We start from the raw sequence: 27,077 nt of genomic DNA on the forward strand, positions 1-27,077 counted from the left end.
ACATTGGAGTTGTGCCATGTTGGTCGCTGACATTTTAAATGACAATTTCCATGTTCTATAAAAAGTAATTTGCAAAGCTACTGGTGGTAATTGTGACTGAGTCTGTCACTAACTCCTCGATGAAAAATCCCAGCTAGCAGGCTTTATGACTCAATGTCTGATTTCTCGAGCTATATATACAACATAATGGTTTCTAGAAAGATTGCAATACTAGGCTGGTACACACATTCTTTTGTCTTTCTGTTTTATATTGACTGATATTGTGTTTGTTTACTTTTTTTTTATTTCCTTGTTACAGATGTTACTACCTGGGGAGGAACAAGTTAAGCTGGCCGTAGACAGATCAAAATTCATCCGATACAGCAGGAACTGTCTTAATTTTGATCAGTGTGTGATCGCCTCCGTTTGACAGAAGTTGACCTATTGAATAGAAAATTTGGAAAACTTTTGCCAATCAGCAGTTACACCTACATGACTAAATTCTGATGTAAAAACAAACAAATAAATGGGAAAAACAAACCTTTAAAAAGTAAGAGGGACACTCTCAGCATTGCAAAGAATGCAACGAGAAATGCAAGGGGACAATCAGGGCAGCTAAAATAGAAAAATACAAGCACATTGCAACAGCAAGTAAAACAAATCCTAATGTTTTGTTCAAGTATATCCATAGTAAAAAGGTTATGAAAAGAACAGATAAACAAACTGGTCACAACAAAATCAGCCATTTTTAATATTTTTTTCTCTTTAGTTTTTACAGATCAAAAAGACAAGATTTAATAACTAGGTCCAGATGGTCTACACCCACAAGTTCTTAGAGAACTTATCTCAGTTATAGTCAATTTGTTATTTCTGGGTTGTTTTTGTTTGTTTTTTTAAGATACCCTACTGACTGGAATAATACCAACTGATTGGCATCAAGCAAATGTGGTATCAATTTACAAAATGGATCAAGATATATACCAGGAAACTACAGACCAGCCAGCCTAACATCATTAGCATGTAAGGTGTTTGATGGACTCTATTCAGAAATTTGTCTGCAATAAAGGTATAATAAGTGACAGCCAGCATGGATTTATGAAAACCATTCTTGTCAGAGCTACCTGTTGCCATTCTATGAGGATGTAAGTGAAAAATTGAATAGTGAAGTTCAGTGAATGCAGTTTATCTGGATTTTGCATTTGAGGGAATTTGATACTGAAGGCATGAAGGCATTTGGCATATACCTAACAGATGTTCAATGTATAAAATAAGATCTGTTGGAGTTCATGAAATTGTATGTATATGGATAGAAAACTGTTCAAGGGAATGATTTAAAGGCATAGTAAATGACTCATTCTCTGAATGGACTAATTCTATGAGTGGTGGTGCCTCAGAGTTCTGACTTGAGGCCAATGTAGTTCAGTTTGTTTATTAATGATATTGAGGTTAGACTCAAGAGCTCAATTTTAGTGTTTACTGAGGGGGTTGTGCAGCTACTTGTAGACGAGGGACAATACTAAGAAATGCAAAGTTATGCATCTTGGTGCCCAAAACAAACATGTAAACACCCCATTATGACGGGCTCCCCTAGGAGAATCAATAATAGGAAAGGATCTGGGTGTGCTTATAGATTACAGATTTAGCAATACCAAGCTATGCCAATCCACAGCTAACAAAGCTAGCAAAGAATTGTCATGTATTAAAAGAGCATACATTCCAGAGATAGATCAATCATTTTACCCCTTTACAAGACACTAGTTTGGCCTAACATAAAATATATAATTACATTTTGGTAACCAATCCTCGGGAAAGAGGTTTTTGAATTAGAAAGAGTTCAGTGAAGGGCCACAAAATTTTAAGGTGAATGGAGGACTTTAGCTATAAGGATTGATTACAGTTACAGTTATGCACGCTGGAAAAGGAGAACTCAGGAGGAGATATAGCAAATATAGCAAAATTTACTTAAGTAACTGTAAATTTACTCATTGAGTAAATTGAGGTTGAGGTTAGAAGAAAAGAGGTTAAACCTTAGACTGCTGAAAAGGTTCTTTGCTGTTATAGCAGTAAAAATGTGGAAATTCCTCCTTCAGTAAATGGTATTAAATGAGAATGTCAACAACTTAAAAAAAAAACTTTAGATGTCTTCCTTCAGAAGCAGAATATACAGGGCTATGGGAATGGTTAGTTAATAAAAAATCATACACACATACAGACAAAAGTTGAATTGGATTGACCTGTGTCTTTTTTCAATCTTATAAACTATTTACTATGTACTAATAGTGCAAGTGGGAGCATTGATTTTTTTTAAAGGATAATCGCTAGGGATGGGCTTTATGTTCGGGTCGAACATGAGTTCGACTTGAACATTGGCTATTCACCAGTTAGTCGAACAGCGAACAATTTCGGGAACACCCTTTAAAAGTATATGGGAGAAATCAAAAGTGCTCATTTTAAAGGCTTATATGCATGGTATTGTCATAAAAAGTGTTTGGGGACATGTATCAATGCAAAAAAAAGATTTTATTAATGCTTAAAGTAAAACAATAAAAGTGTAATATTCCTTTAAAATTTGTACCTAGGGGGTGGCTATAGTATGCCTGTAAAGGGGCGCATGCTTCCCATGTTTAGAACAGTCTGACAGCAAAATTACATTTCTAAAGGAAAGTCATTTAAAACTACTCGCAGCTATAATGAATTGTCGGTCCGACAAGACACATAAAAGTTCACTGATAAAAACGGCATGGAATTTCCACACAGGGGAACCCCGAACCAAAATAAAAAAAATGCTTGGGGGTCCCCCTAAATTCCATACCAGGCCCTTCAGGTCTGCTATGGATTTTAAGGGGAGCCCCGCTCTAAAAAATTTAAAAACATGGCATGGGGTCCCCCAAAAATCCATACCAGACCCTTATCTGAGGAAACAACCTGGCAGGCCACAGGAAAAGAGGGGGGACGAGAGAGCGCCCCCCTCCTGAACCGTACCAGGGCACATGCTCTCAACATTGGGAGGGTGTTTTGAGGTAGCTCCAAAGCACCTTGTCCCCATGTTGATGGGGAGAAGGGCCTCATCCCCACAATCCTTGCCCGGTGGTTGTGGGGGTCTGGGGTCGGGGGCTTATCAGAATCTCGAAGCCACTTTTAACAAGGGGACCCCCAGATCCCGGCCCCCCGTGATAATTGGTAATGGGGTACAAATGTACCTCTACCATTTCACAAAAAAGTGTCAAAAAGGTTAAAAAACACAAGATATGGTTTTTGACAAGTCCTTTATTAATTTCTTCTTCTTTCCGCTTCTTCTTTCATCTTCTTTCTTCTGGTCTTCCTTCGTTGTTCTTCTTCTTTCTCCATCTTCTTCTTCTCCATCTTCTCCGCTCTTCTCATCCCGCATCTTCCTCTGGATTCTTCTCCGCTCCATCCGCACGATCCGCCTCAGTGGGAGTCTTCTGCCATGTGAAGCTTCTGTTCTTATGACACTTCTTATATAAGGAGGGCGGGGACACCTGGTGACCCCGCCCTCCTCTGATGCACGGGACTTCACAGGGACTTCCCTATGGCTTTCCTCGTGATGTCAGAGGGGGCGAGGTCACCCCGTTTATGGAAACCGGTGACCCCGCCACCTCTGACAACACAGCAAAAGCCATAGGAAAGTCCCCGTGCGTCAGAGGGGGGCAGGTTCACTGGGTAGCCTCGCCCTCCATTATATAAGAAGTGTCAGAAGAACCAAAGCGTCACACGGCGGAAGACTCCCACTGAGGCGAATCACGCAGACGGAGCAGAGAAGAAGCAGATGCAGGTGGAGAAGAGCGGAGGAAGAAGAAGATGGAGAAGAAGATGGAGAAGAAGAAAATGGAGGAAGAAGAAGATGGAGGAAGAAGAACACCGCAGGAAGACAAGAAGATGGAAGAAGAAGCGGAAAGAAGAAGAAATTAATAAAGGACTTGTCAAAAACCATCTCTTGTGTTTTCTAACCTTTTTGACACTTTTTTGTGAAATGGTAGGGGTACATTTGTACCCCATTACCAATTCACACAGGGGGGCCAGGATCTGGGGGTCCCCTTGTTAAAGGGGGCTTCCATATTCCGATAAGCCCCCCACCCGCAGACCCCCACAACCACCGGGCAAGGGTTGTGGGGATGAGGCCCTTCTCCCCATCAACATGGGGACAAGATGCTTTGGGGCTACCCCAAAGCACCCTCCCAATGTTGAGGGTATGTGGCCTGGTACTGTTCAGGAGGGGGGCGCTCTCTTGTCCCCCCTTTTTTTGCAGCCTGCCAGGTTGCATACTCGGATAAGGGTCCTGTATGGATTTTTGGGGAGACCCCACACCATTTTTTTTTTAAATTGGCGCAAAGTTCCCCTTAATATCCATACCAGACCTGAAGGGCCTGGTATGGAATTTAGGGGGACCCCCACGCCATTTAAAAAAAATTTGCACGGGGTTCCCCTTAATATCCATACCAGATCTGAAGGGCCTGGTATGGAATTTAGGGGGACCCCCAAGCATTTTTTTAATTTGGGTTTGGGATTCCCCTGTGGGGAAATCCCATGCAGTTTTTATCAATGAACTTTTATGTGTATTATCAGACCGACAATTCATTATTGCCGCGAGTAGTTTTAAATTACCTTTTTTCCTTTAGAAATGTAATTTGGCTGTCAGACTGTTCTAAACATGGGAAACATGCACCCCTTTACAGGCATACTATAGACACCACCCAGGTATGAAATTTAAAGGAATATTACACTTTTATTGTTTCACTTTAAGCATTATTAAAATCACGGCTCCCGAAAAATGGCCATTTTTAAAACTTTTTTTTGCATTGATACATGTCCCCTGGGTCAGGACCCAGGTCCCCAAACACTTTTTATGACAATAACTTGCATATAAGCCTTTATAATGAGCACTTTTGATTATTCATGTTCGTGTCCCATAGAACTTGATGGTGTTCGCGTGTTCGAACAAATTTTTTGCCTGTTCGCATGTTCTGGATGCAAACTGAACCGGGGGGTGTTCGGCTCATCCCTAAATCACTGTTATTTCTTCCAGCCTCAGGTAACATGTCCCTATTAGGGATGGGCCGAACACCCCCAAGTTCGGTTCGCACCAGAACACCTCGAACAGGCAAAAAATTCTAGTGAACATGCAAACCCTATTAAAGTCTAATGGACATGAACATGAAAAATCAAAAGTCCTCATTTTAAAGGCTTATATGCAACTTATTGCCATAAAAAGTGTATGGGGACCTGAGTACTGCCCTAGGGGACATGTATCAATGCAAAAAAAGTTTTTAAAACAATCGTTTTTTCAAGAGCAGTGATTTTAATGCCTAAGGCCGCGTACACACGCGCGGACTGTTCGCCCAACTTTGTCCGTCCAACAGTTTCGGCAAACAGTCCGCTCAAACTTAGCATGGACGGACATGGCCACACACGACGGACGAACAGTTTGCTGAAACCGTGCGCGATGACGTGAACGGCACGTACGACGGGACGAAAAATACGACGTCCTATACACTGAATTATAGCTTTCGGCGTGAAAATCCTTTCTGAGCATGCGCGCAACTTTGTTTGACGAACAAGCCTACACACGAGCGGACTGTTCGCTGAAACAAGGTTTCAGCGGACAGTTTTTCGGAATTTCCGAAAAACCTTGTCCGTCAAACTGTCCGCTGAAACTGTCCGCTGAAAGCCCACACACGAGCGGACTGTCCGCCCAAACACTGTTCAGCGGACAAAGTTGGGCGAACAGTCCGCCCGTGTGTACGCGGCCTTAGTCTGCCTGTAATCCCTTAGGCCGCGTACACACGCGGGGACTGTTCGCCCAACTTTGTCCGCTGAACAGTGTTTCGGCAAACAGTCCGCTCGTGTGTGGGCTTTCAGCGGACAGTTTCAGCGAACAGTCCGCTGAACAAGGTTTTTCGGAATTTCCGAAAAACTGTCCGCTGAAACTTTGTTTCAGCGAACAGTCCCCTCGTGTGTAGGCTTGTTCGTCAAACTAAGTTCCGCGCATGCTCAGAAAGGATTTACACGCCGAAAGTTATAATGCAGTGTATAGGACGTCGTATTTTTCGTCCCGTCGTACGTGCCGTTCACGTCATCGCGCACGGTTTCAGCAAACTGTTCGTTCGTCGTGTGTGGCCATGTCCGTCCATGCTAATTTTGAGCGGACTGTTTGCCGAAACTGTTTGACGGACAAAGTTGGGCGAACAGTCCCCGCGTGTGTACGCGGCCTCAGTCTGCCTGTAAAGTGGCACATTTGTGCAATGTATAAAACATGCCGCAGCAATAATGAAATTTCTAAAGGAAAAAAAACTTAATTTAAACTTGCTTGCGGTTGTAATGTATTGCCGTATTCCTGCAAAATAGATGAAAAATAAATGAAAAAAATTGTGTGGGGTGAGGATAAAATGTAAAAAATATTGCTATGGGGTTCCTCACCAAATCCATACCAGACCCTTAATTGAGTGAGCAGCCTGACATGTCAGGATGGGGGGGAAGAGTGAGCGCCCCCCCTCCCTCCTGGACTGGCGCTTTGCGAGCAGTCTTAGCCCTTTTTTGGCCATGATCGGGGGTTAATACCGCCCAGCTAGTGGCTAGCGCTAAAATTAGCACCGATTTACCACCGACGCCCGCATGGCCCCAGTGTGAAAGGGGCCTAAGTGTATAGCTATCTTTAGTCTCTCATCTTTTCCACCCACTATAAAGTGGCTAAACCAAATCAGTTGGGCACAACATGTAGGGGTATTCATTTACAGTGGCCACCAGTGTTAATGTGTATCAATAGAAGTCCTATAGAGATGCATAATATATTACTGATTTCTTTCCACCAGTGCTAAGGGGTCAAATAGGGGTTCATAGGGGTCATTGACTTCTAGTTACTCATTTGCTTTAATCTATGTGAGTTTCTTGAGATCTTACAACTTCAGATATACTAATATCATCATATTGTAGGTATGTCTCTCACTGTGGTCACCCATGCAAAAAATGGGTGCTTTTGTATGTATCAACTACTAAAGGTATTGTCAGTTGCATGCTTGAAAATATAAACATGACAAGCCACTTGCGCCCAGCCTATGGCACCAAGCCGTGAGCCTGCTGATTCACATGTCACACTGTACTTCCCACTGGGAATCAATTCAAAAGCTATTCCACAAGTGGTATTTTACCCCTGCAAGGTTGGCGGCTATTTACCCCAAGACCTCACCTCACTGTTGGAGGGGACACAATGAGGTGGGAACCTTACGCCACATATGGTGGGACTGCCCAATCATCAAAGCATACTGGAAGGAAATATCTATATTCATCTTCAACATTTGCAATATCCACTTTCCGCTACAACCACTGGATCTCCTCCTAGGACTCTCAGTGCCCACCTGGCCGGGTCACATTAAACTACTGGTCTCTCATATACTGATAGCCCCACGCCTTGCACAAACACTGGGAACCCTGGATCACTGATCAAAGAAGCACAGCACTCTAACATGTAGGGACTTCTCAGTAACTACCCCAGGCACCCCTAGTCCATATTTAATTTCAATCCTATTGATATACTACACCTTATGAGACAGTATGCGTCTATGCTTATATAGCTCAGTGATACTGACTTTGTTTCGTTAATAGTGTCTATATTATCAACCAAGAAGATGTGCAGCATTGTCATTTTCATTGTTACTGCTTATTGTTCGACCGCTCCTTGTGAGTCTTCACATATTGCTGTTCAGACATGCAAGCTCTTATAACTTCTCATATCTCCTTTAGAAGGCTAAGAACGATGGCCACTGAGACTGTGGCCAGCTGTATTGCCTATGGGCCTACGACACAGTTAGCTCCCAAATTGGGGTGTCGGGGTGCGTGGGCGGTGCCGCCGCCACACACGTGGTACTAACATTAAGATCGCTGTTCATGTTCTAGTAAGATTTCTGTCATGTTAACGCAACTCATATGATCTCTTACTGTAAGTTCCTTTTCTTTTCTCCTTCATGAATAACCAGAAATGTCATTACTTTCATTGGATAATATGAGGAACTTTCAATAAAAACATTGTTTAAAAAAAAAAAAAATATATATATATATATATATATACAGGTCCTTCTCCAAAAATTAGCATATTGTGATAAAGTTCATTATTTTCTGTAATGTACTGATAAACATTAGACTTTCATATATTTTAGATTCATTACACACAACTGAAGTAGTTCAAGCCTTTTCTTGTTTTAATATTGATGATTTTGGCATACAGCTCCTGAAAACCCAAAAATCCTATCTCAAAAAATTTGCATATTTCATCCGACCAATAAAAGAAAAGTGTTTTTAATACAAAAAAAGTCAACCTTCAAATAATTATGTTCAGTTATACACTCAATACTTGGTCGGGAATCCTTTTGCAGAAATGAATGCTTCAATGCGGCGTGGCATGGAGGCAACCAGCCTGTGGCACTGCTGAGGTGTTATGGAGGCCCAGGATGCTTCGATAGCGGCCTTAAGCTCATCCAGAGTGTTGGGTCTTGCATCTCTCAACTTTCTCTTCCCAATATCCCACAGATTCTCTATGGGGTTCAGGTCAGGAGAGTTGGCAGGCCAATTGAGCACAGTAATACCATGGTCAGTAAACCATTTACCAGTGGTTTTGGCACTGTGAGCAGGTGCCAGGTCGTGCTGAAAAATGAAATCTTCATCTCCATAAAGCTTTTCAGCAGATGGAAGCATGAAGTGCTCCAAAATCTCCTGATAGCTAGCTGCATTGACCCTGCCCTTGAAAAAACACAGAGGACCAACACCAGCAGCTGACATGGCACCCCAGACCATCACTGACTGTGGGTGCTTGACACTGGACCTCAGGCATTTTGGCATTTCCCTCTCCCCAGTCTTCCTCCAGGCTCTGGCACCTTGATTTCCGAATGACATGCAAAATTTGCTTTCATCCGAAAAAAGTACTTTGGACCACTGAGCAACAGTCCAGTGCTGCTTCTCTGTAGCCCAGGTCAGGCGCTTCTTCCGCTGTTTCTGGTTCAAAAGTGGCTTGACCTGGGGAATGTGGCACCTGTAGACCATTTCCTGCACACGCCTGTTCACGGTGGCTCTGGATGTTTCTACTCCAGACTCAGTCCACTGCTTCCGCAGGTCCTCCAAGGTCTGGAATCAGTCCTTCTCCACAATCTTTTTCAGGGTACGGTCACCTCTTCTCGTTGTGCAGCGTTTTCTGCCACACTTTTTCCTTCCCACAGACTTCCCACTGAGGTGCCTTGATACAGCACTCTGGGAACAGCCTATTCGTTCAGAAATTTCTTTCTGTGTCTTACCCTCTTGCTTGAGGGTGTCAATGATGGCCTTCTGGACAGCAGTCAGGTCGGCAGTCTTACCCATGATTGCGGTTTTGAGTAATGAACCAGGCTGGGAGTTTTTAAAAGCCTCAGGAATCTTTTGCAGGTGTTTAGAGTTAACTAGAGTTAATTAGTTGATTCAGATGATTAGGTTAATAGCTTGTTTAGAGAAACTTTTCATGATATGCTAATTTTTTGAGATAGGAATTTTGGGTTTTCATGAGCTGTATGCCAAAATCATCAATATTAAAACAAGAAAAGGCTTGAACTACTTCAGTTGTGTGTAATGAATCTAAAATATATGAAAGTCTAATGTTTATCAGTACATTACAGAAAATAAATATATATATATAAACATGACATTGCGAAAATGTAGTATAAGACACACAGTGATGCCCAACTACCCAGCAAACGCATTCAAATTAAAGTTTGAACAAAGACAGAAAAGTGTTTTGGCAGGGTTCTAATATGCCACTTTTCTTCCCCATCCTGGACAGCCCATGCGGCTGCTATGGCGTTCAGGGATGGGAGGATGTCCCACTAGGAAGGTTTCTGAGGCAGCAATACAGTAAATCAGTGTGCATGTACAAATAACACAGATGTGTATCATTAACCCTGATTTTCTGAAGTCTTTCTTCTAAGAGAGCTGATTGTCAGATGTATAGGAGGGGATGTTGGGATCATGCTGTGGCTAGTCACAGATTTCCTTTTCTTCCCCATCTGTGAGTAGATCTATTGCTTTCAGAGCTTCTGGTCACCCTGCCAAACTAAAAAATAACTAAAAAGAATATTTCCTAAACAAAAAAGAGCAACTTGCAGTGTGTAATTCTGCATAACCAGTCATAATTTAAAAAAAGTTTTTATTAGTGCCAGTTCACATCACATGCAGCCCAGTTGGGTTTTTTTTCTGCACCAAAAACACATGGTAAGTAGGTTAAATGGTTTCCAATGGTTTAGTTCATGCCAGTGCAGTCAGTTCCAAGGCTTTCCAGTTCCAAAGAAAAAGTAGAAAATTTTCCCTGCCCTGCACGCACTTGAACATGTTAAAATGTGTCAAAATTGCACTGGAATGCACCGAAATACATCAAAAATAAAAAACGCATGAAAAACACACCAAACCCTTGTACAGTGAAAAAAAAACAAGGAAAAAGAAGAAAAACAGCATCTGGAATGCATCCGGAAATGCTTTAAAAATTTACCGGAATGCTCCGAAAACATGTTAAAAACGCTCATGCAGAAATGCATCTAGAAAGGATCTAGGGAGCATTTTTGTGGTGTAAACCAGCCCTTGAAGTTATAGAATAATTGTGCATAGTTGCACTAACAAATATTGCCAAACTTATTATTGTACTGCTCTCCAGTGCTTTGGCGCACAAACTGCCTCCTGCTACTGACAAATATTTTAAATTTTGACTCATCGGTCCAGAGTAAATACGGCCATTTTTCTGCATCCCTGTTCTTATGTTTTTGTGCATAGTTGAGTCACCTAGCATTTTTTTTCATGTCGGAGATATGGCTTTTTGACCGCAATTCTTCTATGAAGACCACTTCTGACCAAACAGTAGATACCTGAGTCCCACTGGTTTCCACCAGGTCTGTGCTGATTGCACCGATGGACATCTTCCAAGGTCGAAGTATGCATGATTTATCTTTCTTAATGCAACAGATGAAAGACACTTAACCACTTCCCGACCGCCTCATGCCGATATACCTTGGCAGAAGGGCATGTACAGGCAGAATCACATACCTGTACATTGCCCTTTAAGAGGCAGCGAGGGGGCGCTCGTGCGCCCACGGGAAGCTCCGTGAGTCTGGTCGTGGATCGCATGGACTCGATCGCTGTGGGGAAACCCGCAATCGCCTCATGGAGAGGAGGATGACAATGATCCAAAACACAAAGCCAAGTCCACTTGTCATTGGCTACAGCAGAAAACAATGAAGGTTCTGGAGTGGACATCTCAGTCTCCTGACCTCAATATCATTGAGCCACTCTGGGGAGATCTCAAATCTGTAGTTCATGCAAGATAGCCCAATTTACAGGAACCTGAGGCTTTTTGCCAAGAGGGATGGGTAGCTTTACCATCTGAGAAGATAAAGAGCCTCATCCACAAATACCACTAAAAACTTCAAGCTGTCATTGATGTTAAAGGGGGCAATACACAGTATTAAGAACTGGGGTATGTAAACTTTTGATCAGGGTCATTTGGGTAGTTTCTGTTGTCATTATGATTTAAAAAGAGTAAACACAGTTGATTGATAATAAATGGCTTCAGCCAAACACTAACCAGGAATGAAAAAAAATTATTTTGTGTTATTCATATTTTCTGAAAAATGGCCAAGAAATCATAAGTTCTGCCAGGGTATGTAAACTTATGAGCACAACTGTAATTTCTGGATAAAGGGAAAATGCTTAAACCAATGAATGTGGTGTTACCTAAAGAATAAGTGCACTTTTAACACACCTTAGCTCCTTATCAAGGTAAATCAAATAAGTGTATAAACATAACCTTTCACCTTTTCCTTTCTCCTGCTGTTCACTGAGAGCTCTGCTGGAAACTTCAATGGCCTACCAGTGCACATTTTCTGTTTTATGGCTGACTAAAGTGTCCAGAGATCTTTTAAATAGCAGAAGCAGTTATATCAAAGGACACACCATAGCATCAGTTAAGAGATACATGCTCCCAATTCCAAATCTCCTGCAGGACTAAGCAATGAGCAAGTACTTCTAAAGCATGTCTTCTCACAACTGTGAAATTGAAGGATACCTACCTTTATTTTGCCCCAATACTAGATTAAAGAAATTGAAAGAAGGATATGATGCATGGCATAACCATTTTTGTTTTTGCCACCTGGGATAGTTCTTGCTCAAGACCTTTACAGTTGATAGAGCCTATTGTTTAGGTGTTTGCCTGTTTGCCGAACAGCGAACAATATGCGGCGTTCATGGCAAATTCGATAGCCGCTGGCACACTGTTTTTGCCACCTGGGATAGTTCTTGCTCAAGACCTTTACAGTAGATAGGGATGAGCCTGTTGTTCAAGTTGAACATAAGTTCAACTTGAACATCGGGTGTTCGCCTGTTTGCCTAACAGTAAACAATGTGCAGTGTTTGTGGCAAATTCGAAAGCCGCCTGAACACCGTTAAAGTCTATGGGACACTAACATGAAAAATCAAAAGTGCTAATTTTAAAGGCTTATATGCAAGTTATTGTTATATAAAGTGTTTGGGGAATTGGGTCCTGCCCCAGGGGACATGTATCAATGCATTTTTTTTTTTTTTTAAATGCCCGTTTTTTTCAGGAGCAGTTTTTTTTTAATGCTTAAAGTAAAGTAAAGGAAAAATTTCATTTAAACGATCACGGCTGTAATGAATTGTCGGGTCTCAGCAATATAGATAAAACTCATTGAAAAAAACGACATGGGCTACCCCCCAGTCCATTACTAGGCCCTTTGGGTATGGTATGAATATTAAGGGGAACCCCGAACAAAAATTTAAGAAAAACATTGCGTGGGGGAGCCCCTAAAATCCATACCAGGCCCTTCAGGTCTGATATGGAAATTAAGGGTAACCCTGTGTCAAATGTAAAAAAAATGGCATGGGGTCCCCCCAAAACACATACCAGACCCTTATCTGAGCACACAACCTGGCAGGCCGCAGGAAAAGAGGGGAGACAAGAGAGTGCCCCCCTCTTGAACTGTACAAGGCCACATGCCCTCAACATGGGGAGGGTGCTTTGGGGTCTGACCCCCAAAGCACCTTGTCCCCATGTTTAGGGGGAAAAGAGCCTCATCCCCATAACCCTTGCCTGGTGGTTGTAGGGGTATGCGGGCAGGGGGCTTATCAGAATCTGGAAGCTTCCTTTAACAAGGGGACCCCCAGTTCCTGGACTCCCCTCTGTGTGAATTGGTAATGGGGTACATTGTACCCCTACCATTTCACAAAAAATGTGTCAAAAATGGTAAAAAAGACAAGAGACAGCTTGGCACAAGTCCTTTATTTAAAAAAAAAGAAATGTCCAGCGTTGTCCATTCATCTTCTTCTATCATGCCGTCGACGAGCCAAAAAAGAAAAAAAAAAGCCACAACCAATCTGCCTCCATAGGAGGCTCCCACCGACTGATGTGTCTTCTCTGTGACAGTTCTTATATAACTGAGGGGCCACCCGGTGCACAGTGGGGGTGTCGGTGCTCATGGCTGACGGTCTTTACCTGCCATTGTTATATATTATTAGGGACTGCATAGAGTCTTGTGTCTTCAGGCAGATGAACCGTGTGAGAAGGGAGAAGGATCAAAAAAATGCTGTCCAGTACCAATCAGCAGGAAACATGTACATTATAATGATCAAATATGGTTGCCTCCAGGAACATATAAATTTGCAAGCATTATACAACATGTTGTCTAACACACATTTCTTTCCTGTGTCAAATTCTTTTCACTTAGCATTAAAATATTGGACTTGGTATGCTAAATAATAAAATATAGGATCTTGGCACAGGGACTGAAAGCTTTTTAACTGTGTAAGTATTTACCCAGCTTTAGGAACAGATAAGGGTTGGGCTTAGCAAGATGATTTGGTCAAGGGTTAAGACTAGGATATGCATCAAGAGTTATTTTTTTCAGGTGTTCAATTTAAGTTATCAACAATCTTTTATTTATATGCATTGCCATTGTCCTCAATAGGTCCTAAAATGTGTGTTAATGCATAAAAATGGACAAAACACATTAACATGCAAGTTAGCACTATTTAAAACAAAAGCACATTGAAGTGCCTTAAAACATGTACAATAAAAAAGCATTAAAAGGGTTACGGTACCTCTGACAGATTCTATTGCTGTCCATGTCCCAGTTTCCCTACACTTCCTATCCTGGCACACTATGGGAAGTAAAATTTTCCCATAAAGTATTAAAAATCTCAACTGTGGCAGCCATTAATGCAGCAAGTGCCTCCATTAGGAGAACTTCACTATTTTTTCTTGCTCCACTGACAACTGCAAAATTTTATATTTAAAAAAAAAAAAAAGCTATCACATAAACTGGTTTTGCTGCAACACAAATTATACTATTAGAGCTCAAATTCAAAAGAAGAAAAAAGAAAAAATATTACCAAATAAAACATGTGAAGTGTCAGTCAATTAACCCTGACAAAGGAGTATTCAAAATGTATACAAAATGTGTTCATATATATTTCAAAGACAACACACAATTAAAAAGCTTGACCAAGAAATTGTGTTAAAAAATCAGAATATAACTTTAAAGTGAATCTCACAAATAGGAACAGCATAGAAACTTCAATTAGGTTCTAATCTTTCTAATCTCTATCCAAAACAAGATAGAACAAAAAGTTTTGACTAGGGTTGCAATTCAAGAAAAATGCGTTCTTGATTAGATAAATGCACTTAAAGACTTTAAAAAAAAAAAATTTATGCATACTGTACATTTAGCCCAAGGTAATGGTGCTATCCTTTTTTTCAGCTGTTATTCCAGATATAGGAAAGGATTGGATTGGATTGGATTGGATTTTGGTGCACTGACCCAGATCTCTTGCAAACTATTTTTTGTCATATGATAGGCAGCACTTTATAGTGAGCAAATAAAATATCCCAAACAATTTTCTATATAGTAAGTTGGTATGAACTTATACCAGTCACAGATTTTATTATGAAACGGTTTGTATGAATAAAACTTGAGACCCCAAATTCAGCACCTGACACTCAAGTGCATTTCATGGTGTGAGGCTTGGACTGTGACATTAGCAGCTGTCCTTGTAGAAAGCACTGCCCCAGCAAAGACAAACACAGTTGAAAATGATTGATTAGCTATATGTACTTAATTTAATTTGACAGGCATCAGAAACTTCCCTGAGCCACGTAACCCAAGTTAATGAAATCATATTTAACTAAGGGTGTGTATGTAGACTTGATCTTAGTGTGGTGACTTAGCCATTAGTAGGAATTCACTGTTTACCTTTGGAATTCTTATCAGTACTTAGCCAGGGTTTATGTGTGATTTTTCATCGATTGCTCAATCTCCACTGCGTTCAACTATCTTCACCAAGTTAGAACATAGCAAGATCACAGGCAATCCACTCAGCATTATCTAATCTGCTCTAATGGTAAGATATCAGTTTTATTTAAAACCATTATTATTTAGTACATTTAATACATTTTTTTAAAAGCATTTTTGTAAATCAGTATTTGCATTAAAAAAAAAAAAAAAAAAAAAAATATATATATATATATATATATATATATATATATATATATATATATATATATATATATATATATATTAACTCCAAAGTGTACAGACATTGTATTGTTCTGGGATTTCTAGTTTAAAAAAAAAGGTGTGAAACTAATTTCTTGGGCTAAAAAGACCAGTTGCCTATCCTATCCTATTGAGGTGTGAATGTGATCCTTTTCGGAATAACTGTAAACTAGAAGGTGTAGCCTAGTAACTAAATATAGGTGACATCACAAGAATGTAGTATGATGTAACTGTGGGTAGAGTATAATGAGTAAGGCTTGAAAAGATAACAACTACTGTAGACAGCAGATAAGAGAAGGCTACACAATCTGTATATGGACTGTAAAGAAAATCAATGTAAAGTCACATGCAATTAATATAAATTAATGAGCTGCAAGTAGGCAAAAAACAAACTTCAAATGAATTAGGACCTCTATCTTAAATCATAGTATGGTAGCTGTAAAAATACACCCCTTGAAATAAATAAATAAATATCTGGATATATCTAGATCTATCTATCTATCTATCTATCTATCTATCTATCTATCTATCTATCTATCTATCTATCTATCTATCTATCTATCTATATATATATATATATATATATATATATATATATATATATATATATATATATATATATATATATATATAGATAGATAGATATATAGATAGATAGATATAGATAGATAGATAGATAGATAGATATATAGATAGATAGATAGATAGATAGATAGATAGATAGATAGATAGATAGATAGATAGATAGATAGATAGATAGATAGATAGATAGATATTTATTATAGATAGATAGAGAGATATAAACTTGCCTTACATCCAGCTTCTGCAATATAACGGATGATGGCACAATCTCTCCAGCAAAATATTAGAAATGCCCAGTATCCTAAATCTCTCAAGAAAACACTAGTGAGGGTAAGGTAAGAATATTTCCTTTTTCCCACAGGTGTATACATTATAGCAGCACAATTTTAAATAGATTGCAGACATTGAAATCTTTACAAGCCATTAGGAATGAATCCAAGTGCCACATAATGTATTCGCTTTGATGCACGTATTTCGAGTACTATGCTCATCGAAACAGTAATGGCCCTTTCATGTATATGCCATATGCCTCTATTACTTAATGAATTTCTATAAAATGCCCAAAATGCATGAACGTGAAGAATACTATTCTACACTGACCTCCACCAGGCCAAGCAGTTCATGTTTATGCATATTTTTGTAAATTTTATATACATGATTTTTTTGCACATTTTTTTGATTATAGCAAAAGTAAGGGAGAAACATTTAGAATAGAACTTCTCCATAGTGCAAATGCATTTAAAATACAGAAAATTATATGATACATAATTGTCAATTAATGTTCACCTTTCATTTCATTGGGCCGCTCAACACGCACAATAACACAAAAATGCAGCATATCCTACATTTTTAAATTGGACTAAGCTGCAACACATAGATGGGAACAAGCCACCATGGGAATGAATAGGATTTCTGCTAGAATTGCATTTTACTGCTCTGAAAGGTGTGAATAGACTCTAACAAAAGAGAACAATGTAGGATCATCCAAAATATTCTGAACCTGGCCTCAACCTTTTCTGGAATCGCAGATGCACAAACAGCCTAAATTTCATACCAATGCATATTTAAACTACAAGGTAACAGATTTTTTTTTTTCCATCCCTCCTGCAAATAACAAGGAGGTCTACACCTACGCTTGCTAAGTACAGCTCACAGGTTTTCACATTTGTAACATAGAGCTGTGTTATATATGACCACCCTTACAGGCCAAGTGCACTGATATTCAAATATTAATACACCAATTTTCCGCTCACACGAATTTCTATTTAACTTGAAAATTGATGATAATATGTCTTGTGTAAATATAGGAAGGAGTGTGCCTATTCATTCACCTACTCAAGCTGGCAACTGAGATGGCGCCCTTTTCATCCTTGACACATATCATCATTAATATTTGTGTGTGTGTAGTGTACACTGCAAAAGTTAAATAGTATTGCTTTAATCACTAGATCATAGTTCCCTCAGAATTAGAAAAATATCTCCTACATTTAAAAGGGAAACAATTACATGTAGGGTAACAACTGAAAAACTTTAACTGTAAAAATCATGATATTCTTGGATTATGTCATTTAAAAATAGCTAGCTCATAATTTGCTTCTAGCTGCCCAACTGCAAATGTAGAGGTACGTCAGTTTCAATAGGAAAGTACCCAGTCTGTATGGCCAGTGTGTACAACCTCCTGGCAAGCCTAGGAAAAATATCACCTCCCATATCAGGCCAACCCAAAGCAAAATACATTCTGAAATTAGTTTTTTTTTGGATGTAGCACCAAACACAATGCTTACAGTGGGTCTAGAAAAGAATTGCCTCCTTTAAAATAATAACATTTTGTTGCTTTTAAGCCTGAAATGAGCACAGACACGGTTTCTGTTTTACCCATCTCTGTTTACTCAGTGCAACTTAAAACATCCAAGTGAAAGATATAACCCCAACATGTCAGAGAAAAAAAACAAAAAATAAACAAATTGCTGAGTTGGAAAAAGGATCACCCCCTCTCCTAAAAATGACTTGTAAACTGAATCAGGTGTAGTTATCCACTCCAGCCCCAGAAGAATTTACCGCTTCCTGACCAGGCCATTTTTTGCAATATGGCACTGCGTTGTTTAACTGACTATTTCGCGGTCGTGTGATGCTGTACCCAAACAAAATGTATGTCCTTTTTTTCCCACAAATAGAACTTTATTTTGGTGGTATTTGATCATCTGTTCAGTTTTAAATTTTTGTGCTATAGACAAAAAAAAGAGAGACAATTTTGAAAAAAAACACAATATTTTTTATTTTTTTGCTATAATAAATATCCCCAATTTAAAAAAAAAAATAATAATAATTCTTTCCTCAGTTTAGGCCAATATATATTCTTCTACATATTTTTGGTTAAAAAAAATGCAATAAGCTATATTGAGTAGTTTGCACAAAAGTTATAGCGTCTACAAAATAGGGGATAGACTTTAGGCTTTTTTTTTTTTTTATTAGTAATGGCGGCAATCAACAATTTTTTATCAGGACTGCGATATTGCGGTGGACAAATCGGACACTTTTGACACTTTTTTGGGACCAGGGACATTTATACAACGATCAGAGCTAAAAATAGTCACTGATTACTGAATAAATGTCACTGGCAGGGAAGGAGTTAACACTAGGGGGGCTATCGAGGGATTAAGTGTGTTTTGCCTAGGTATGTTCTAACTGTGAGGGGATTGGACTGACTGGGAGAGAAGACAGATCCTTGTTCCTGTTTAGTAGGAACATATGATCTGTTTCTCCTCCCCTGACAGGACAGGGATTTGTGTGTTTACACACACAAACCTCTGTTCCTGCTCTCGTGCCCGCAATCGCGGGTGGGCGGTGGGCTGGCTGGCCACACGCATCAGGTCCCCTGCCTTGCGGCAGGCGTGCATGTGCACCCGCTATGGCTCTTAAAGCAGCCGTAGTATATATATGGCGATTCGCCGCTGTATATATACAGGAGCCGGCCGGGAAGCGGTTAATCAATACAAAAATAATACTCTGCATGTGACAAGATAATTCAGTGTGAAAAAAGAAGCAGGTGTGTTGCGCTACGGTGATTGATATTAAAAATACAGAAAAAAATTATAAATAAATAAACAGTCCAGAAAAATCAGTCTCTCAAATGGACCATAATGGTCAAATGGCAAACTCTATTATTTAACTGGATAGGGTTATCCAATCCCTTCACCAAGTGAACATGTCACCACACCAATAAGTTGGACTCTTACCAAAGAGCCTGGACCCTTTCTTACGAAGGGTCAAACCGGCTTGATAAATATATCCCGGTAGGGGTCATCAGCAGGGGCTATACAAAGGAACCATGTCAGGAACAGCTCCAGATATAAAGTATTGCATTTATACGATTCCATAGTAAAAACAGTATTGCATGGTAAAAAATGAAGGCGGCTGCCACAGAACAACCAAACATGTAAAATGCGTGATAACCGTAAACATACAGCTCAGCCCGACCGGTTTTGTCGACAAAAGGACTTCTTCCAAGGCATTAAAGAAGTCTTATTGGGGGGCGGGTTCTTAGAATTCCCGGCCAATTGGCCTCTGATTCAGCCCTGAGGAGAAGCAACTGCCCTGACTCTTTCCTTTGCAACCTCCTCCACGCACCTCTACTGCAGCATAAGATAAGGCCATGGTTCACTGCCTTTGCGATCATTCGAGTATCGGGAGTAGTGCCAGCGAGTGTGTGCCGGGGGGAGGTAGTGCATGTGAGTGAATGGGCTCGGGGGGGGGGCGGGTATTGAGTACCAAGCACCACCGGTCCAATTTATTTATTGATCATGTGTTAAAAGACAGTCAACGCATTTCTGGGATCAAAGAAACTCCACCTTCATCAAGGCTCCAGTTAAAAATAAGAACTTTGAATGGACTAATGGAGTAATCCGAATCTGTGCAAGGAAGCTAATTGTTGGATTAGAATCCCTAGCCAGCTGTGTCTGCCTCAGCAGTCAAAATACGACACTGCTGACCAGTCCTAATCCAGCAATTAGTTTCCCTGCACAGATCCAAACAGGAAAGCCTTACTTTGAGTCCACAGAAGGTTCTCATTTTTAACTGAAGCCCTGATGAAGGGGGAGTTTCTTTGACCCCCGAAACGCATCGCATGTCTTTAACACATCATCAACAAACTAATTCAGACTAATATCTTTTGGTTTGGCGGTTCTAACATATATTCATGTCTTTTCCTGGTAACCTGATGGAGTACCCACAGTAGGGTAACCTTGCCTGTTGTGAGCAGCCTAACCTGAGTCAGTTGGCTCTTCAAATGTTGTTTGTCGTCTTACTACCTTGTTTACATCTATATCAAAGTCCCAGTACCTCTTGGATGTCTTTTTTTTTATTATTAAACTCACATGAAGAAGATAATTTCTTCCTCTACAAAGATGACCACTCATACATAGAGAAACAGTGTACAACAAGGCATGCTAAGTCAATAATAAGAAAAAGATCAGATGCAAGGAGCCTATATAATACAAACACTTCCAAGCACGCCTACCAGCTAGTAAGCCAAAAAAAAAAAAAAACTCCACACTGTTTCAACAATTTATGTTAATAATAGAAGTTTGAGTTGCATACAGTTGAAAATATATGTGAAAGCCAAGCTGCCTTGTCTTCTCTATGAAGTGTAGTCCCTAATGCCAGTCTATTAGAGCTCCCATTTTGGGACACATATAGCAATTAATAAATTGAGGGCAGGTATGGCTGGAAGTAGTTTGTTCCTCCTAAAGCAGAATTCCGACGGAAAATGTCCGATCAGACCGTGTTATCGGATAATCCAACCGTGTGTGGGCTCCATCGGACTGTTTCCGTCGGAATATCCGAGCGACAAAGTTTTAGAGCCGGGCTATAACATTTTCCGACAACATGATCCAATCGGACTTTGTCCGATCGTTTGTAGAGAATTCCGATCGGACAAAGTGCCACGCATGCTCAAATCCAATTCCTAGACCAAAGCTATTGGCTACTAGCCTGAACGTAGTTCCGTCATAACTAAATAACGTCATCACGTTACGAACGATCGGATTTTCTGACAACTTTGTCCGACCGTGTGTATGCAACACCAGTTTTCGACAAATTTTGTTGTTGGAATGTCCGACCGTGTGTACAAGGGCTTAGAGGTGCTCTTTACAGAATAACTCTACCTTCCATTCAAATAGTGGAAGAATCTTGTGTTGCAAGTGATTGGATGGTACAAAGCAACCTTAGGACAACATTAATTACCTCCTGCTAATTGCCATTGTTCAGTGTTGTACAATATTCGCACTTGACTTGTAACCTTGTGCATATATTGATGCTACTGCATAAATAATACAAAAAAAGTGCCTGAAGTGTAACATATACACAGAAATAAACTCTGATAAATGCATCCTGTCACACTAATGATGATTTATAACAAACGAGCAAAGTGTAATCCCTGGCTATATACAGTAGGTTTATTAGAAAGATGCAAATTAGCATTATGCCGGAGATAAGATGTACCGAGGATGCCCTCCTTTACTTTCAGTTATGTGCTCCCCAGGCTACTTTAGTTACAGGGTCCCCTATTACCACAGAACGTTTCGGGGCAAAAAAGATCTACATCCACCTCTGAAATAACATCAGTAGGTTTGTCCTTTGTGTGATCTGACAGAATTTTTGGAAATATGGGCCTGTGATAGATTTACGAATGTGACATGTGGTTGGTTATTGATCATTGACTGATCACTATATTACCATACGTATTGGGACTCCTGCCTTTATACACACATGAACTTTAATGACATTACAGTCTTATTCTCTTGGATTCAATATTGAATTAGCCCACCCTTTGCAGCTATAACAGCTTCCACTCTTCTGGGAAACTGTCCACAAGGTTTAGAAGTGTGTCTATGGGAATATATAAATAAGATATATATAAAATATATATATATATATATATATATATATTTCATAGTTTGTAAACATTATACCTTTTGCAAATCCAATCAATATATGCTGATAGGGATTTTTTTTTACCAAAAATAGGTAGCAGGATATATATTGGCCTAAATTGATGAAGAAATTCATTTTTTTTTTCATTTTTTGTATTGGATATATTTTATAGCAGAAAGTAAAAAATATTGTTGTTTTTTTTCAAAATAATCAGCATTTTTTTGTTTATAGCGCAAAAAATAAAAACCACAATGGTGATCAAATACCACCAAAACACAAACTCTATTTGTGGGGAAAAAAAGATATAAATTTAGTTTGGGTACAGTGTTGCACACCTGCACAATTATCAGTTAAGATAAGGCAGTGCCATATCGCAAAAAATGGCCTGATCATGAAGGGGGTAAATCTTCCAGAGGGGAAGTGATTAAGTATAGTGCCTGGCACATTTATCCGTTGGGTTAAACTGCTATATGCTAGACCAACGGCCCGAATCCGAGCTAATGCAGAACTGTCCGAGTCATTCATGCTGTTTAGGGGCACGAGACGGGGGTGCCCTTTGTCACCCCTGCTTTTTGCCTTGACACTTGAACCACTAGCGGCAAGAATGAGAACGGATCGGGAGATTGTTGGATTTAGAAGGCCCACTGGTGTAGATATGGTATCATTGTATGCGGATGACACACTTATTTATTTAGGAGATACTCAGGGCTCCCTGACAGCGACCATGCACCTGATTAAACTGTTTGGTACATTGTCCGGTTTCTCAATAAACTGGGACAAGTCTGTATTATTGCCCTTGACCCCACTGACGGTACCTCTTCCTCCATGCGCGACCATGATTCAAACAGTCACGTCCTTCAGATATCTAGGGGTGCTGGTATCTCCCGAGGTTACAAACTATGCCAATCTGAATCTCCTACCTCTATTAGTTAAATTCAGGGAGAAATGTAAAACGTGGTGTAAACTACCGCTATCTGTGGTGGGAAGGGCGAACCTTATAAAAATGGTGTGGGCTCCGCAACTACTTTATATCTGCCATAATTCCCCGACCTGGATTCCTAAATGGTGGTTTGATAAAATTTACTCCCAGTTTAGGGAATTAATATGGTGTAGAAAGACAGCCAGACTTAGTCTACATACCCTGCAATATAAGAAAGACGAGGGGGGTTTAGCACTACCGCATGCCAGAATGTATTTTTTGGCTTCGCAGTTGCAGCAACTGGGTGGATGGGGATTGGATGATCCCCTGGATCCGATACGTAGGCTGCTTGACAACATTGACGATCCGGACACGGCATTGACCAGGCTAGAAGCAGGTTACACACACATGGACAGGAGTTCCCCAACTATCATCATGCTAAATACTCTATGGTCCTATGTTAAACGGCTGCTACAGATACGTGTTTTTTTAAGACTCACCCCTATCTGGAGGAATGCTAACTATGGCGAGCTCTTTAAACTTAGGGGCTTTGGCGCTTGGAGAATGAGAGGTCTTCGGTACCTCCCACAATTGTATAGTGGACGGGTGCTGAAGTCCTTCATGGAACTGCAGGCTGAGTTTGGCATACCGCGCAGGGACTTTTTTAAATATTTACAGTTGTGCCATGCGCTACAACTGCAATCCCGCAGTGTGTCACTTTTCGCCTGACGGACCATGCTGTGGTACAAGGGATACTAATGCAAACTGAAAGAAAGGATATGATATCTAGAGGGTATGACATTCTCCTTAATGCAATACAGGACTCGGCAACTCTCCCATGTTGGCAGAAATGGGAGGCGGACCTGGGACAGATGGATGTGGAGACTTGGAATCTTTGCCTGTCCTACGCCCCCTTGGTGTTGGTTTCGGCCTCCCATAAACTATCACATCTCTACCTAATACATAGGGTTTATAGGACACCGGTTAAACTACATAACTGGGGTGTTCGGGATAAGCCCCTATGTCATAAATGTATGAGGGACCATGGTGATCTCCTGCATATGTTCTGGAGGTGCCCAAAACTAAAGCGATACTGGGATGGGATCCTCGAGACTATCTCTTTTGTATTTTCGGTTAACATTCCAAGGAGTCCTTTTGTCTGCCTGCTGGGTGCCCTAGACGAAGAGTTGTTGACACCAACCGCTCATACAGCCATTATCCGGTTATTATATGTAGCCCGAAAACTAATAGCACGATTGTGGATCACACACAGGGTTCCCACCAGGCAGCAATGGATTGACCAAGTGAATCACATGCTAATCAGGGAAAAACTAACCTACCAGCATAGGAACGCACAACACAAATTCTATACTATGTGGCAGAGGTGGCTCGAGGTTCCGAGGCTAGCCCCTCATCAACTTATACAGGACAGGTTATTACAGGGCTGAATATTGGTACGTGGTCCTATGCACTGAGGAAATAAGAAATTAATAAGTAAATAGTAGTGTTGCTTTTTTCTCTCTCTCCCAATAACTATGCGTGGGGAGAGCGGAGACTGGTATAGCTGGGTACTTGAGAGCCGAGAGATATGCCTGATTCTATACATATATGGTTGATGTGAAGTATGATGTGGTCTCAGAGGGAATATTATTTCTTTTTGTTTTTGTTTTTTTTCCCTTTTTTTGTTCTGTTTTTCTCGTTTAGCCTGCACTCCTTTTGGTTTCTGCTGTTTCACAAGTTGGATACATTATGTATACTGTATTACCATTATCGCTGTTTTGATTTTCTGTACAATTGTCCCAAGTAGTCTTATGGTCAATGTTCAGCCGAGGAATCAGCATTATTGTACGACTGCACTCTTTGTCTATGTATGGCTTGTACCATTTTATTTTGTAATAAAAACGTACTTGATTTAAAAAAAAGTATAGTGCCTGGGGGCTCCCCTTAGTTTGCCTTTAAAGTGGCGTATCTGTACCTTGATTAGAACCTGCTTCAGCAAAACTGACATTTGTAAAGAAAATAAAAATAACATTTAAATTGACTATCGTGGGTGCAGGTTATTGCCGGCAAGACAAAAAAAAATGAAAAAAATAAAATGACGTGAGGTCCCCCCATGTATCCCAGGCCTTTGGGTCTGATCTGAATTTTAAGGGGAAAGACACGCCATTTTTTTTTTTTTAAATGGCGTGGGGTCCCCCCAAAATCAATACCAGACACTTATTCGAGCACGCAGCCTGGCAGGTCAGGAAAGAGGAGACAAGTGAGCGCCCCCCCCCCCCGAACCATAGGCCACATCCTCTCAACATAGGGGGAGTGCTTTGGGGCAGGGGGGGGACAAGGGCCTCTTCCCGACAACCCTGGGTGTGGATAGGGGGCTTATCGGAAATCTATCCATATCCCAACCTTCCCCATATGAATGAGTATGGGGTACATTGTATTTACTAAAAAAAAGTGTAAAAGATAAATAAAGACAGGAGGCAGTTTTTGACAATTCCTTTATCCATCAAGGAAAAATAAAAAACGCTCTGCCCACGACAAAGGCTACCTGCTGAATGCCTGCTCCTCGTCTGACAGTTCTTACATGGGTAAGTGGCGGGGCCACCTGGTGAGGTCAGGCTGCGTGTTTAGATAAGAGTCTGATGTGGATTTTGTGGGGCCTGGTATAGATTGGGGAGGGACCCCCACTGCGTTTTGTTTTCTTTTTAATTTTATATTGCCGGCAAATTTCGCCAATGTTTTTTTTCATTCAGCTGTCAGCAGGGAAGCCCGCTGACAAGTGATGATTCATCCATTCTTAATGGGTTGGCTTCCCAGCCCCACTCCTTAACAACCTATTGACTGTGCGCTCGGCGGGCAAACATTCCGCCGAGCGCACTGAAAATTCGGGTGTTCAATGAACACCCAAATGGGCGATGTTTCGGGCCGAACTTATGCTCAGCTCGACTTGTTCTATTCCTCAATGCCATTTAAGCCAAAGCTGAGGTATTACCCTGAAAAGTGATAGCTAACCTTGGCTTTGTATATGAAGATTAGATTTTTGTGTTTAGCTTCCCCTTTACCTTTTTCTAGGTTTAAAAATATTTGGTAAGAAAAGAAACCTTAATTTTACTATAATTCTAAAATGACCATAGCACATTTTCCAGCATAAATAATATACCCTAAAGTGGCTCTAAAGTTAAAAAAATGTTTTTACCGTTATGCATTCTCTGCAATAAGGTAAAAAAAAAACTCACCACTACCTATTCCTACCCACCCCCATCCCTGATCACTTAAAGCGGGAGTCCGCCGGGACTCCACGTTTTTTTTTTTTTTTTTAAAAGCCAGCAGCTACAAATACTGCAGCTGCTGACTTTTAAAATAGTGACACTTACCTGTCCAGCGCGCCCGCGATGTCGGCACCCGAAGCCGATCTCTAGATCGTCTCGGCCATACCCGCCATCTTGGGTATGGGAATCAGGAAATGGAGCCTTTCGGCTTCATTTCCCGGTTCCCTACTGCGCATGCGCGAGTTGCGCTGCGCAATAAGGACGGTCTCCGCTGCCTCTGGGATCTGTGTGTTTCCCAGCAGGCAGCGGGGCACTTGCGGAAAGGGGCGGGCACTTGCAGATTACGCCCCTTTCCGCAGAGAGCTATCCCGGAAGTGGGTGCAGATACCTGTACTGTACAGGTATCTGCACCCCCCTCCCCCCTGAAAGGGGCCAATTGTGGCGCCGGAGGGGGGGAGGGTTCCGATGAGCGGAAGGTCCACTTTAGGGTGGACCTCCGCTTTAACTGACTCCTCTTAGGCCCCTTTCACACTAACGTCCCGTTCAGGCCCGCCTGTCAGTTTTTCAGGCGGACCTGAACGGGTGCTCCATAGAGCTCTATGGAGCGTCGGATGTCAGCGGTGACATGTCCGCTGACATCCGACCCGCTCCGATCCGAAAAAGTGTGACGGAGGAAAAAGCTATTTTTCCATCCGTCTGCGGATCGGATCGGATGACGACGGGCACTGCGGTCCGTCGTCATCCGATCTCCCATAGGGGAGAGCGGCGCTGTGACAGGTCCGTCCCTGCACAGTGTGCGGAGACAGACCTGTCATC

The sequence above is a fragment of the Lithobates pipiens genome, unplaced genomic scaffold, assembly GCF_037356315.1.
Source record: "Lithobates pipiens isolate NorthernLeopardFrog02 unplaced genomic scaffold, aLitPip1_a1.2 Scaffold_18, whole genome shotgun sequence".
Taxonomy (NCBI): Eukaryota; Metazoa; Chordata; class Amphibia; order Anura; family Ranidae; genus Lithobates; species Lithobates pipiens.